Source organism: Medicago sativa, chromosome 6, assembly GCF_051527215.1.
Source record: "Medicago sativa cultivar Bolivia chromosome 6, Bolivia_mono, whole genome shotgun sequence".
NCBI classification, from domain to species: domain Eukaryota; kingdom Viridiplantae; phylum Streptophyta; class Magnoliopsida; order Fabales; family Fabaceae; genus Medicago; species Medicago sativa.
In genome coordinates, this window is record NC_140754.1 from 27,589,156 (window position 1) to 27,599,956 (window position 10,801).

The following is a 10,801-nucleotide window of genomic DNA, read 5'->3' on the forward strand; positions in this document are numbered from 1 at the left end:
CTTAATACTCCTACAGTTGTCACGTTTGAGTCAAACAATAAGTTAGCTGTCACTTTATTTTTTGAAGGAAAGTTAGCTGTCATTTTAATGAAGACTTAATTTGAACTTTTTTTTTTTTGGTCAAGACTTAATTTGAACTCTAATTAAGAACCATATAAATATCGACCAGTTATTAGTATTAGGGGATGAAGCAAAGGTGAAAGCCCCCAAAGAGCTGATCAAACAAATTAACAAAGAAACTCTGATGAGGCGAAGGTATCCCTATATATATGACTCGGCATTTTGCTTTTAGTGTAATATCTATATGTCCATTTTTATTTGCTTTTTCTCATTTTGTCCTCAAGAGGAAGCACTGGTAATAAGACTCTTTAACACTCTTCAATCATATAAAGGAATTTTGTTTTGTAATTAATGTATATAATTTATAGACTCTATCTCTTTTTTTTTATTACAAGTCACTCTATTGCTATTTTTTTAAATATATTCGATAATTAATATTATCAACTTATCTTAAAATATGAAAATACAACTTCAAATGTATTTATTCACCAATAAAAGTTTGTAATAATTTACAAAAATCTTCACATTAGTTACACCACTAACATGTCTTGATAAGCGTACAAAGTGTCATAGAGGCTTATAAAAAGGGCCAGAAAGGTATTCTTCGATCCCTTTATATAAGAGTATTTTACAAAATTCATGGTATTAAAAAAAAAATTGAAATAATAAAGTTGTATCAAATGTGTGTGACTATTACTAAATTGCCCTTAATTAAAGATACATTTAAGATTGACTTTTCATGTACCAACGAAATTCATTAATATAGGAAGAAGCCCTGTCAAATAGACATTTTTTCTTTCTTCAAAAAAAAAATAGACATTTTTTCTTTCGATCATCTTTCGATTGTGAATATGATAGATAAGGATCCCTACTACAAAAAATAGTACATTCTTGACCGTGAAATATCGATTGCCTTTGCGTGAAAGTACGATACTCCAAATTCGGAAGTCTAAGAGTTTTATCAAACTCTCTTGGTGAAAAAAAATGTGAATAAAAGATACCGCTGAATTGAATTCAGTCCACGAATCTAATAGGGAGAATTCTTGCTCTCTCTAAATATCTCTCTCAATTCTAAAATCCAAAATTTGAACAGATGTTCCTTCATCTTAATACTCCAAGATAAATTGGAAGTATTAATAAGGACATATTTGAAAATGAGTAATAAATTCATCTAAGAATTTATATATGATCTTATATTAATGGACAATATTTTATAGTAAATAGTCTTGTAATTAGGGACAAAGGAAGTATAAAATATATTGTTTTACCATATTTGAGGTCTGTAATTGTGTTCAATTTTTAAAAGAAAAAAAAATGGATCTAGGAATTCGAAATATGGCTTATATATATGAACTATTTTTGTTTTTTAAGAGTTATAATTAGGGACTTGTACTTGAAGTAAGCACAATTGGGATTCTCAGTCATTTAGCCGAGTAATTGAGATTTTATCTCTGATTAGGTCATGCCTTGACAATGATCCCTATGGAGTTATTTATAGTCTTTTTAGGTTTGACTTCTCGTGACTTACTTCTTTAGCTAGACAGCCGATTCGTGGGCCTAAAGGTTCGTATCTGGCTGAATATTGGACCTAAAGTCTCAATATTTGAGTGATTGGGAAAGGTGGCGCCCTTGATTGAGATCGGCGCCCTTGTAAAGGGCTAGCTGGTCCTTTCGTTTTCCTTGGCGGTCCAGGACCTAAGTAATAATTTATCAACACAATTTATATCTTTTTTTTACAATTATTAACACAATATAGTTTTGAATTGTTCTTTCTGATTTACACTTCTCTATATATTTTGATTAGTTGACTTTTATTCTTTCTTTTTTCCTTCTTAAACATAGGTTGGATGGTAAGGCAGCAATCATCACTGGCGCAGCCAGTGGGATTGGGGAAGAGGCAGTGAAATTGTTTGTTGAAAATGGAGCATTTGTGGTCGCAGTAGACATTCAAGATGAATTAGGTCATCAAGTTATTGCTTCAATAGGTTCAAATAAAGTGACATACCATCATTGCGACGTTAGGGACGAAAAACAGGTTGAAGACACTGTTAATTTCACTTTGGAAAAACATGGTCAACTTGATATCATGTTCAGCAATGCTGGAATTTTAGGCTCTTCATTGGGCGTACTCGAGTTCGATCTAAATGAATTCAAGAAAACAATGGATATAAATGTTGTTGGTTCAGCTGCTATAATTAAGCACGCTGCTCGTGCTATGGTTGCTAAAAATGTCCGTGGATCGATCATATGCACCGCTAGTGTGGCAGCTTCTACCGGTGGAACTGGTCCTAGTGGTTATACTGCATCAAAACATGCTCTTTTGGGACTGGTAAAAGCAGCATGTAGTGAACTTGGTGGTTATGGAATAAGAGTTAATAGTGTCTCCCCTTTTGGAATTGCAACACCTCTTTCGTGTGCACCTTTCAATTTAGAGCCTGAAGTTGTGGAAGCGATCGTAGGTTCTCAGGCTAATCTGAAGGGTGTTGTGTTGAAGGCTAAGCATATTGCAGAAGCAGCTTTGTTCCTTGCTTCTGATGAAGCTGCTTACATCAGTGGTCATAATATGGTGGTTGATGCCATGCCTCCTAACATGTAGACCAAATGGTGTTAAAGATGTTCAACGTAGGGGTCTTATGTTGAAGATCTTACCATTGAAAACTAATGGATTTATCTTAGTACTCTTGCATAATTTGCTTTCTACGTTTGTTTATCTCTTGTGCTTTCTGCGTTAATGGTGAGATCTTTGTTTTTCTCGTTCCCCATCTGTGTCCCCCATTTTACTTGTTATGCAAGTTTGCATTTATTTAATGAATAATGATTGTTATGCAACGTTCTACATCTAAAATAAATTTATGATTGTTATGAAGTTTAAACAATTGTGTTTGTTGTTCAATTTAAATTGATTTTGAGAAGGAAAAAAAATTATCTGATCTAACTACTTGTAACAAAACTATAAAAAAAAAAAAAATTATTAAGAGAAATCTAGAAATTAATAAGTTTGATATTGTGAAGACGAAATTTGTCAAGTGTACAAAATTGCATAAGTAATAAAGTAGTAAGTAAATATTGTTTGTACATGAATTGTTGTTCAACTTAACAATTGAAGTATAATTAATTAAAAACAGTAAATCACGAGGTTTTTCATAAAATTTGCTATTTGCAAAGTAAATAAAATAGAGTGAATAAGAATGATGAAATCAAACTTAGTTCAACTACAATTTAAGGTTTATCCTATATACGTCTAACAAAGTATAAATATCAATGTAACAACTTAAGATCCCATTTATCTAATACAATCCATATGGTTAATAGTGAAACATGTATTATCAAAATCATGAAAGTACGTTAAACCATGCTATTCTAATTAACTCCCATCTATAGGTGAATTACGTTGGCAAATAATATATTTAGATTGGGTTACAAAACCTATGGTTAGTAGTGATTTATAACCTAGATTCCATTCAAGATTGAACAGAAATTGAAAACTATTGAGAACAAGATTATATTAAATAACCATAATTCAAATTGCATCAAAATAGGACAATCTAGATTACATGGTTTGAACTGTTCAACAAAGATTCATCATTCAATCCAAATTTAAATGTTTAGTTACTCATGGTAACAAAGTACATCATCAAAAAGATTACAAAAATTAAACATACATGAAGTGAAGATAATTGGTTTCAATCTTGTTTTCAAGGTTGAAAATGGCAACTTTTAGTCGATATGGTCGCACATCTACGTCTTTGAGTTGTTAGGATTCTCAATATCTAATTCTAGTTGAATCAACTCTTGAATATGCAATTTTCATAATGAGCGTGTGCGGGAAATGTGCCACTATTCACAGGGGGCATGGCTTAAAAACAGCAAAAGATTTTTTTTTTTTTTTTTTGTGTGTGCGGCACGCGTGAGCCATGCCCGGAAGGCACAAGGACCAAAGAGCAATCCTGCATTTTGCAACCTTTAGGATGTGTTGTCTATTTGCATGGTGCACGCAGCATGGGCATTTTCCATGTTTTCTTCATATGTGTTTCTCATCCTCGATATTAGCTTGGGACAAAATTCCTTCCAATCGTTTGGATTTCAATAACTTTGTTGTACCTGATCTTCTTGCTTCCATAACCTCTACAAGAAGCCTTTGTTGGGATTTCAAGAGGGTTTTTTACTTAAAAAGTTAAATCCTCTTAGAGGAATAAATCCCGATGAATGTATCTTCGTTAAATCATTAATCACAAATCAAAAAACATATACTTAAACACTTTAGGGAATAATGTGTTTACCTATTGAAGCGCAAATCCTTTGAAGTCAAACTCAAAGAGTGAGTGATCATGAGTACTGCTTGATGACATCACCTCTACTAAGTGCAAACAAACAGGCTCCATTAATCACAATGCAAGATGCTTACAAATGAATTCTTAGAGAAAAATGGCTGTTATAGAACCACTTGTGTGCTTAGCTAGTCAAACGCTACTGGGAATATGTAAGCCCAATAGAGGTGTCAATTTGATTGGGCTTGGAATTATCAGCCCCAACCCACGTGTAAAGGGGGTTTAAAAAGAACAATAGAAAATTGGCCCCATTTTACATAGGCCCAATAGTATTAAGCCACTAAATATCCATCAACCCCCAGGACCCACAAGCTCCAATCTTTTTCAGTTTTTTTTTTAAAGCTATCGTGGTCAACAGCCTAGTTAACGTCGGAGCTCTGGTGACAAGTGACGACTCCGGCGACTGAGCTCAGACGACCCACGGTGGTGGACGGTAGCTGGCGTGGTTGTGGCCGGAGTTCCGGCGATGGTCGGTGCGGTGGCTGCCGGAGCTCCGATGGTTGTTATGTTTTTTTAATTTATAAAAAATATAAAATCATCATTATATATTATTTGTTTTTTATAGTAAATATTATTTGTTTTTTATAAATATTTTTATCATGGTTTTTTTTTTTGCAAAGATAAAGACTATAATTAGTGGGCCTTGAAGCGTCACTAAGCCCACAAAAAAATTAATTTTAGTGGGCTGGGGCCAAACAAATTAATTTTAAGAAGGGGGCCAAACAAATCTGATACAGGATCTGTATTTATAGAGAAATATAACTCCTAAATTTGGAACGGATATCACGCTGAAGATATGTTTCTTTATTTTTTTCCATTTCCTTTTAAGAATATATTTGTATCAAATCTTCCTTCATACGGTACAAAAATATATTTATTGTCCATAAATATATTTTCAACAACAATCTTCTAGAAGCACACAAAATATATTTAAAATAAATCTTTTATATTTTTAGCAACAATATCCTTCATCCATCATATCTTGAGTCAATTTCAAAATTTCTGCATCTTGACTCTAAATTAGTGATGATGCCAATTTAACCATCAACCACCATTATGCTCTCTCCATGCTTCATCTTCTCTTGCTTCCAATTACCCTTGGTCTTTTATGGTAATCCCACAAGCCATGTCATACATTCTTCAAACTCCGAAATGCCTTCCGTCTTCTTGAATAATTCCCTTGCTCACAACTAGAGCCTAGCACCCAAGGTCTCCATAGTCGTACCATTCCCGGTGTCATCAACTCCACCTCAAGCTGAGCTTTCTCTACCTCAACTTCCAAATGCGTACACCCACTATGTCTTTCACCATGAAACTCCACCTTTAAGGTTGAATATGAATATTATTACCTCTGCCTTTTCAAACTGACCATTAGTATTCTTCCCACCGCCTCTCCAGCCTGATGTTAAGTGTTTAACGTCTCATCAGATGACCATCGCTCTACAAGGCATCACTCCCAATGTGAGAAACATCACCTTCTTCATCAGCCCAAAGAGACACCACCAAAACACCTGCATCCTCAAAACCCTCAGAGATGATTTGTGCGGAGTTACCGTTGATCTAAGGACAATCCTTCTTGAAGTGACCCATCTTGTTACAGTTAAAACACTTAAACTTGAACTTGTTACCACTCTTTCCTCGGTTACCTCTACCTCCAGCATTTCCTCTTGAAACACTTAGGCCATAACCGTTTTCATAAATTCTCAAGTCCTTGGACTTCTTCTAAGGTGACAATGCCATTTTTTCCATAGAACATTGCGTCCTTGAAAGATTCAAATGATCTCGGTAGAGCACACAACAAGAGTATAGCTTTATCTTCATCCTCAAGATGCACCTCAATGTTCTCCAAGTCATCAAAGATTTTTTTGAACTTCGTAAGTTGTTCCAAGATGGCCTTTGACTCCACCATCTTGAATGAGTAAAGTTGTTTTTTTAGGAATTGCCTATGAGCCAAAGAGTTGGTCATATACATTGACCACAAGACAATGGCACTTCTGGCCTTGTCCACCATCTCGGTCTTCTCCGCTTGTGACATGGTGACTGGTAACGCACCTTCATCCTTCAAAGGTTGTGCGCACTTTTTTTGTATGAAAATCGCTTCCTTCCTGACCTTCCATAACCAAAAATCATTACTTCCGCTAAACTTCTCAATATCCCACTTTGAACTAATGGTACTTGATTATCAATTTTCTCCTTGCCCAAAGGTGGGCGCCAATTGTTGTGAATTCGTTAAAAATCACACCAATAAAATAATTGATGTGTGTGATGCTTTTAGTTTTGCATCAAAAACAAGATAAGTATTTGTATCGTCTCCACAGGGATTAGTGCGATATCACGGATAGTTCAACGTTAATTATCATTCTAAGTTAAAAGAGGTGTTTGATTGTTTCATTTACAACTAGTTAAACTATTTGCAAAAGTAAAATAAATGAGATTAATAAGGATTGAAACTTGTTAGGAGTAGAGTTCCTTAACCAAGCATCACACGTAGCCTAATGATCCATACGAATTCTAGCTTTATAACCAATATTATCACAATCAATTCTAAACTATCTTTCGTGTCCAAAGTGATATAATTAACTCTAAGGTATCGTTTAAACATTCGTGTCCAAATCCCTTAAACGATAACAAAGTCGATCGAATAACCTAATCGACCGTGTCCAGCCTGATTAAATATCCGAAAGCATTTAACTCTTGATTATGGTGATTATCACAAGATTAACAAAGATGTCAAGTAAGTTAACCTAAGATATATTGCTACTCTAGCTCTAGATTCAAGAGTTTGTGTCCAAAGCATCTTGAATCTCATTGAAAGCATTAACACAAGAATAACAACAATATTGAATATAAATTGCTAGAACCATATTTTGCAAAATCAAAAGAATTACATGTTTAGCAAGATCAAGTACCTCTCATCCCAACAAAGGATATTTAGCTACACATCATCATGGAAGCCTTGCAAGGATGGATTGAAAAGGAAGGAATCATTACACCTTGTGATGTCTCACAAAGGAAGAAGAATCCAACTTCCAAAATCACTCTCACTCTATATGCACTAGCCCTATTTCTCTCTCTAAGAATGCTATAAAAATATCTAATGGAATAGTGAATATCATGAAAGAGAAGTAAAAGTGTTATTTAAAGGGGCTGAACTTTTGCACCTACGCTAATAGCGAAATCCACGCTATTAGCGAAGTAGGTCGGCCTATTTGGTGGCCAATGAGATTCTGCCACGTTGGTCCTTGGGCCCTGCTTCGCCCAAATTACGCTAATAGCGTGGTTCTCTGGAGCATTTACGCTAATAGCGTAGATCACGCTAATAGCGTATTTCTTCATGACTTCTTCTTGGCTTCGCTCCAGATACGCTAATAGCGTATCTCTCTGGACCTTGACACTTCATTGAACACGCTAATAGCGTAGAATACGCTATTAGCGCCATTTCTTCAAGCTTGCTGGACAGCTTCTGCCATTTTGCACTTTTTCATGATTTTTGGTCTTTGATCAGTGTCTTGAGGCTAATTCCTGCACAAAAAGATAGAGTAATGATAAGTAAAGCGTAATAAGGTATTTAACACTTATTTCTCGGCTTTTCCTTCAATTACTTGCAAAGCAAGCAACACAAAGTGCTTAAAATATAACATGAAATTAACACTTTTATGACACTTATCACACTCCCCAACTTAACTCTTTGTTTGTCCTCAAACAAAGGATTGAAAATCAAACAAGTTAATGACAAGACACAAGTACAAAAGGCTTTGAAAACTTTTTCAGATGAATGATTCAAAATGAATGCGCGGGCAAGGCTAAGCTTCCAACTAATTTAGAATTCTACTACTAATATGAGATGAGTCCTATGTACAAAGTTCATGCCAAATATTTTGAAACAATAATATATTTATTAACGAACCACACCTAACACACTTCTATGAAAGTAGATAAACAATTGAAAACATAAAAATGAGGGCTATGAACACACATCCGGCAATCAAGTTAACATTCCAATCAAATTATGTGTCCATCCAAATATCATTTCAAAAGGCATAAAAACATGGATCAAAAGGTCTTTGAGGGTTATAACTTGGCTTGGCTACAAAAGAAATGTCATATGTGGGGCAATTGAAATCAAAAAGCCTATCAAAGAGGAACATTCCTTGTATCAACCATTAAAATCCACAATCTTTCCTACCAATCATTACAAACCCTTGGTGCTTAAACATGACAAACTTTGATCTTGACAACTTATTTTCTTTTTGGATTTTTCTTTCTTTTTCTCTTTTTCTTTTCATGTACACATTTTCTTTTTCTTTTTGTATTTACAACACCATGTTGTCTTGATCAAAGATAAAATTACATCATTGTACTTGACAAAAGATTTACATCTACCTTCTCTCCCCAACTTGAATCAAAATACACCCTATTTGAATGTTCCCTTACTCTAAGGCAAAAGGGACAAATAAACATTGAAGGTTTAGGGTTCAACAATTAAAAACATATCAGAGTCTCAAAGTGCGTCAAAAATGAACTGGATATTGAAAAGTTAAAAGGCAAATTCATCAAGCATTGTGCTTATGAATTGACAGTTCATAATTGAGGACTCCGATTCATTTGGCTCAAGTGGGTTAGCAAATACTCGCTCTTCTCACAATGTAGGCTATTTGTGGTCAAGTATGTTTCACTTATTAACAAAAATGTGCCTTGATCATATCCATGCCTTCACACAATTAAAAACAATTATTGGATTTAAAATAACAAAATCGAGTTAAACAATGAATTCCGGTCTCCTTGCATATGTACAAACACTTGAGGTTTCCTCACTTTTAGGCTAGAACTAAGTGGTTCAAAAATAAATAAATTATTGCGAAAAACTAAATGAAATGAAATTTGCACAAAGTACTCGTTCCATATTCGAGTAAAAGCTTAGAAAAACTGGAAACTTGTACCTTGGCTTTGCGCTTTAATCACAACTATGAATCATTATCAATCATCTGAGATTTGAAATTAAGCAAGAGTGATACGCAAGAAACTTCCATAATTAAAATGAAGTACTAAATTAACCAAAAGTGCTAACACATAATTTTAACTAACAAAAGATAACTATATACAATACTAAAAATGAATACTAACATCACTATACTAATTAAGAACAATTGTCATCACACACCAATATCCAAAAAATGATTAAAACTGGCCAAACTGCAGCTACTCACAGTTGCGAGCAGCTTTACTCGCAGTTGCGAGCTAAGAGGCAGTCAAAAATGGTCAATGACCAATTTGCTCGCAGTTGCGAGCTGTTTCACTCGCCATTGCGAGTTGAGACAGTTCAGAATTCTGCTCTCTGTTTGCTTTCTGTTTTGAATGTTTTGATGCATGCTCATGACTTCTTAACTTATTATGCATTAAAAACAGTAAATAAACTCACAAAATTGGGTTGCCTCCCAACAAGCGCTTGTTTAACGTCGTTAGCTCGACGCCTTTTTCGTTAGGGTGGCCAAAATGAGACGGACAAGACATCATCCTTTGTGTTCCTTCGCTTTGGGAGGAATTCCATGAACTTTAAGTACAGATGATGTGGAGTCCATAACCTCCCTATCTTGGTTTTAAACAAGGTACAAATTTTATCAATGACCCGGTCAATTTCAGCCTTGCTCACTTTCTTCCCCTTTTGTTCAAATGTTTCTTCCTTGCCAAGTAATCGTTCCTTTCTCTCTACCACCTCTATCACTTCTCCGCTATCAACAGTTTTGTCCTCTTCAGTAAATGACCTTTCTTGAGGAAGTTCGATTTCATGTGGTGGACCACATTCCTCTACTATTGCATCTTCCTCAAGTTCAACAACACCTTCTCCAACAATCTCTCCGTCATGAGTGGATTGAATGTTGACTTGATTGTCCATGATTTTAGCTTGAATCATCTCCAACTGAATTGATAAATTCCTCAATCTTTGGTTGGTATTTTGCATGTTTATCATGGATTGTTGCATGAAGATATTCAAAGTATTTTCCACATTGGTCATTTGTTCATCTTCAAAAGGATATTGTTGATGCTGTTGATATGGTTCATACTCGGGTGGAGTGTAGAAGTTGTTATAACCATGATCAGCCATGATTTTGTCTAGGTGATGATCTGAAACGGAAACAACTAACAAGAAACTTTTTCTCTGCTTATCAAAGAGGGGTTAGTGGTAACAACTATCAAGTAAAGAAAAATATTTACGGAATATGTACAAATACTTAAAACGATAAATCAATCGTTCTATCTATGATATCTAAACACCAATCCCCGGCAACGGCGCCATTTTGATGCTTTTAGTTTTGCATCAAAAACAAGATAAGTATTTGTATCGTCTCCACAGGGATTAATGCGATATCACGGATAGTTCAACGTTAATTATCATTCTAAGTTAAAAGAGGTGT

The 10,801-nt window shown here is 34.8% G+C and overlaps 1 long non-coding RNA gene across 1 annotated transcript; it reads right to left on the minus strand.

The window, feature by feature from the left end:
* Positions 1-7,594: 7,594 nt before the first annotated feature.
* On the minus strand, positions 7,595-10,498 carry LOC146914288 (uncharacterized). Its single transcript, XR_015014089.1, has 2 exons — positions 9,808-10,498; positions 7,595-7,910 (listed from the first exon to the last, which is right to left on the minus strand). It is a non-coding gene; the product is annotated as an uncharacterized LOC146914288 (long non-coding RNA).
* Between the last annotated feature and the right edge of the window lie 303 nt (positions 10,499-10,801).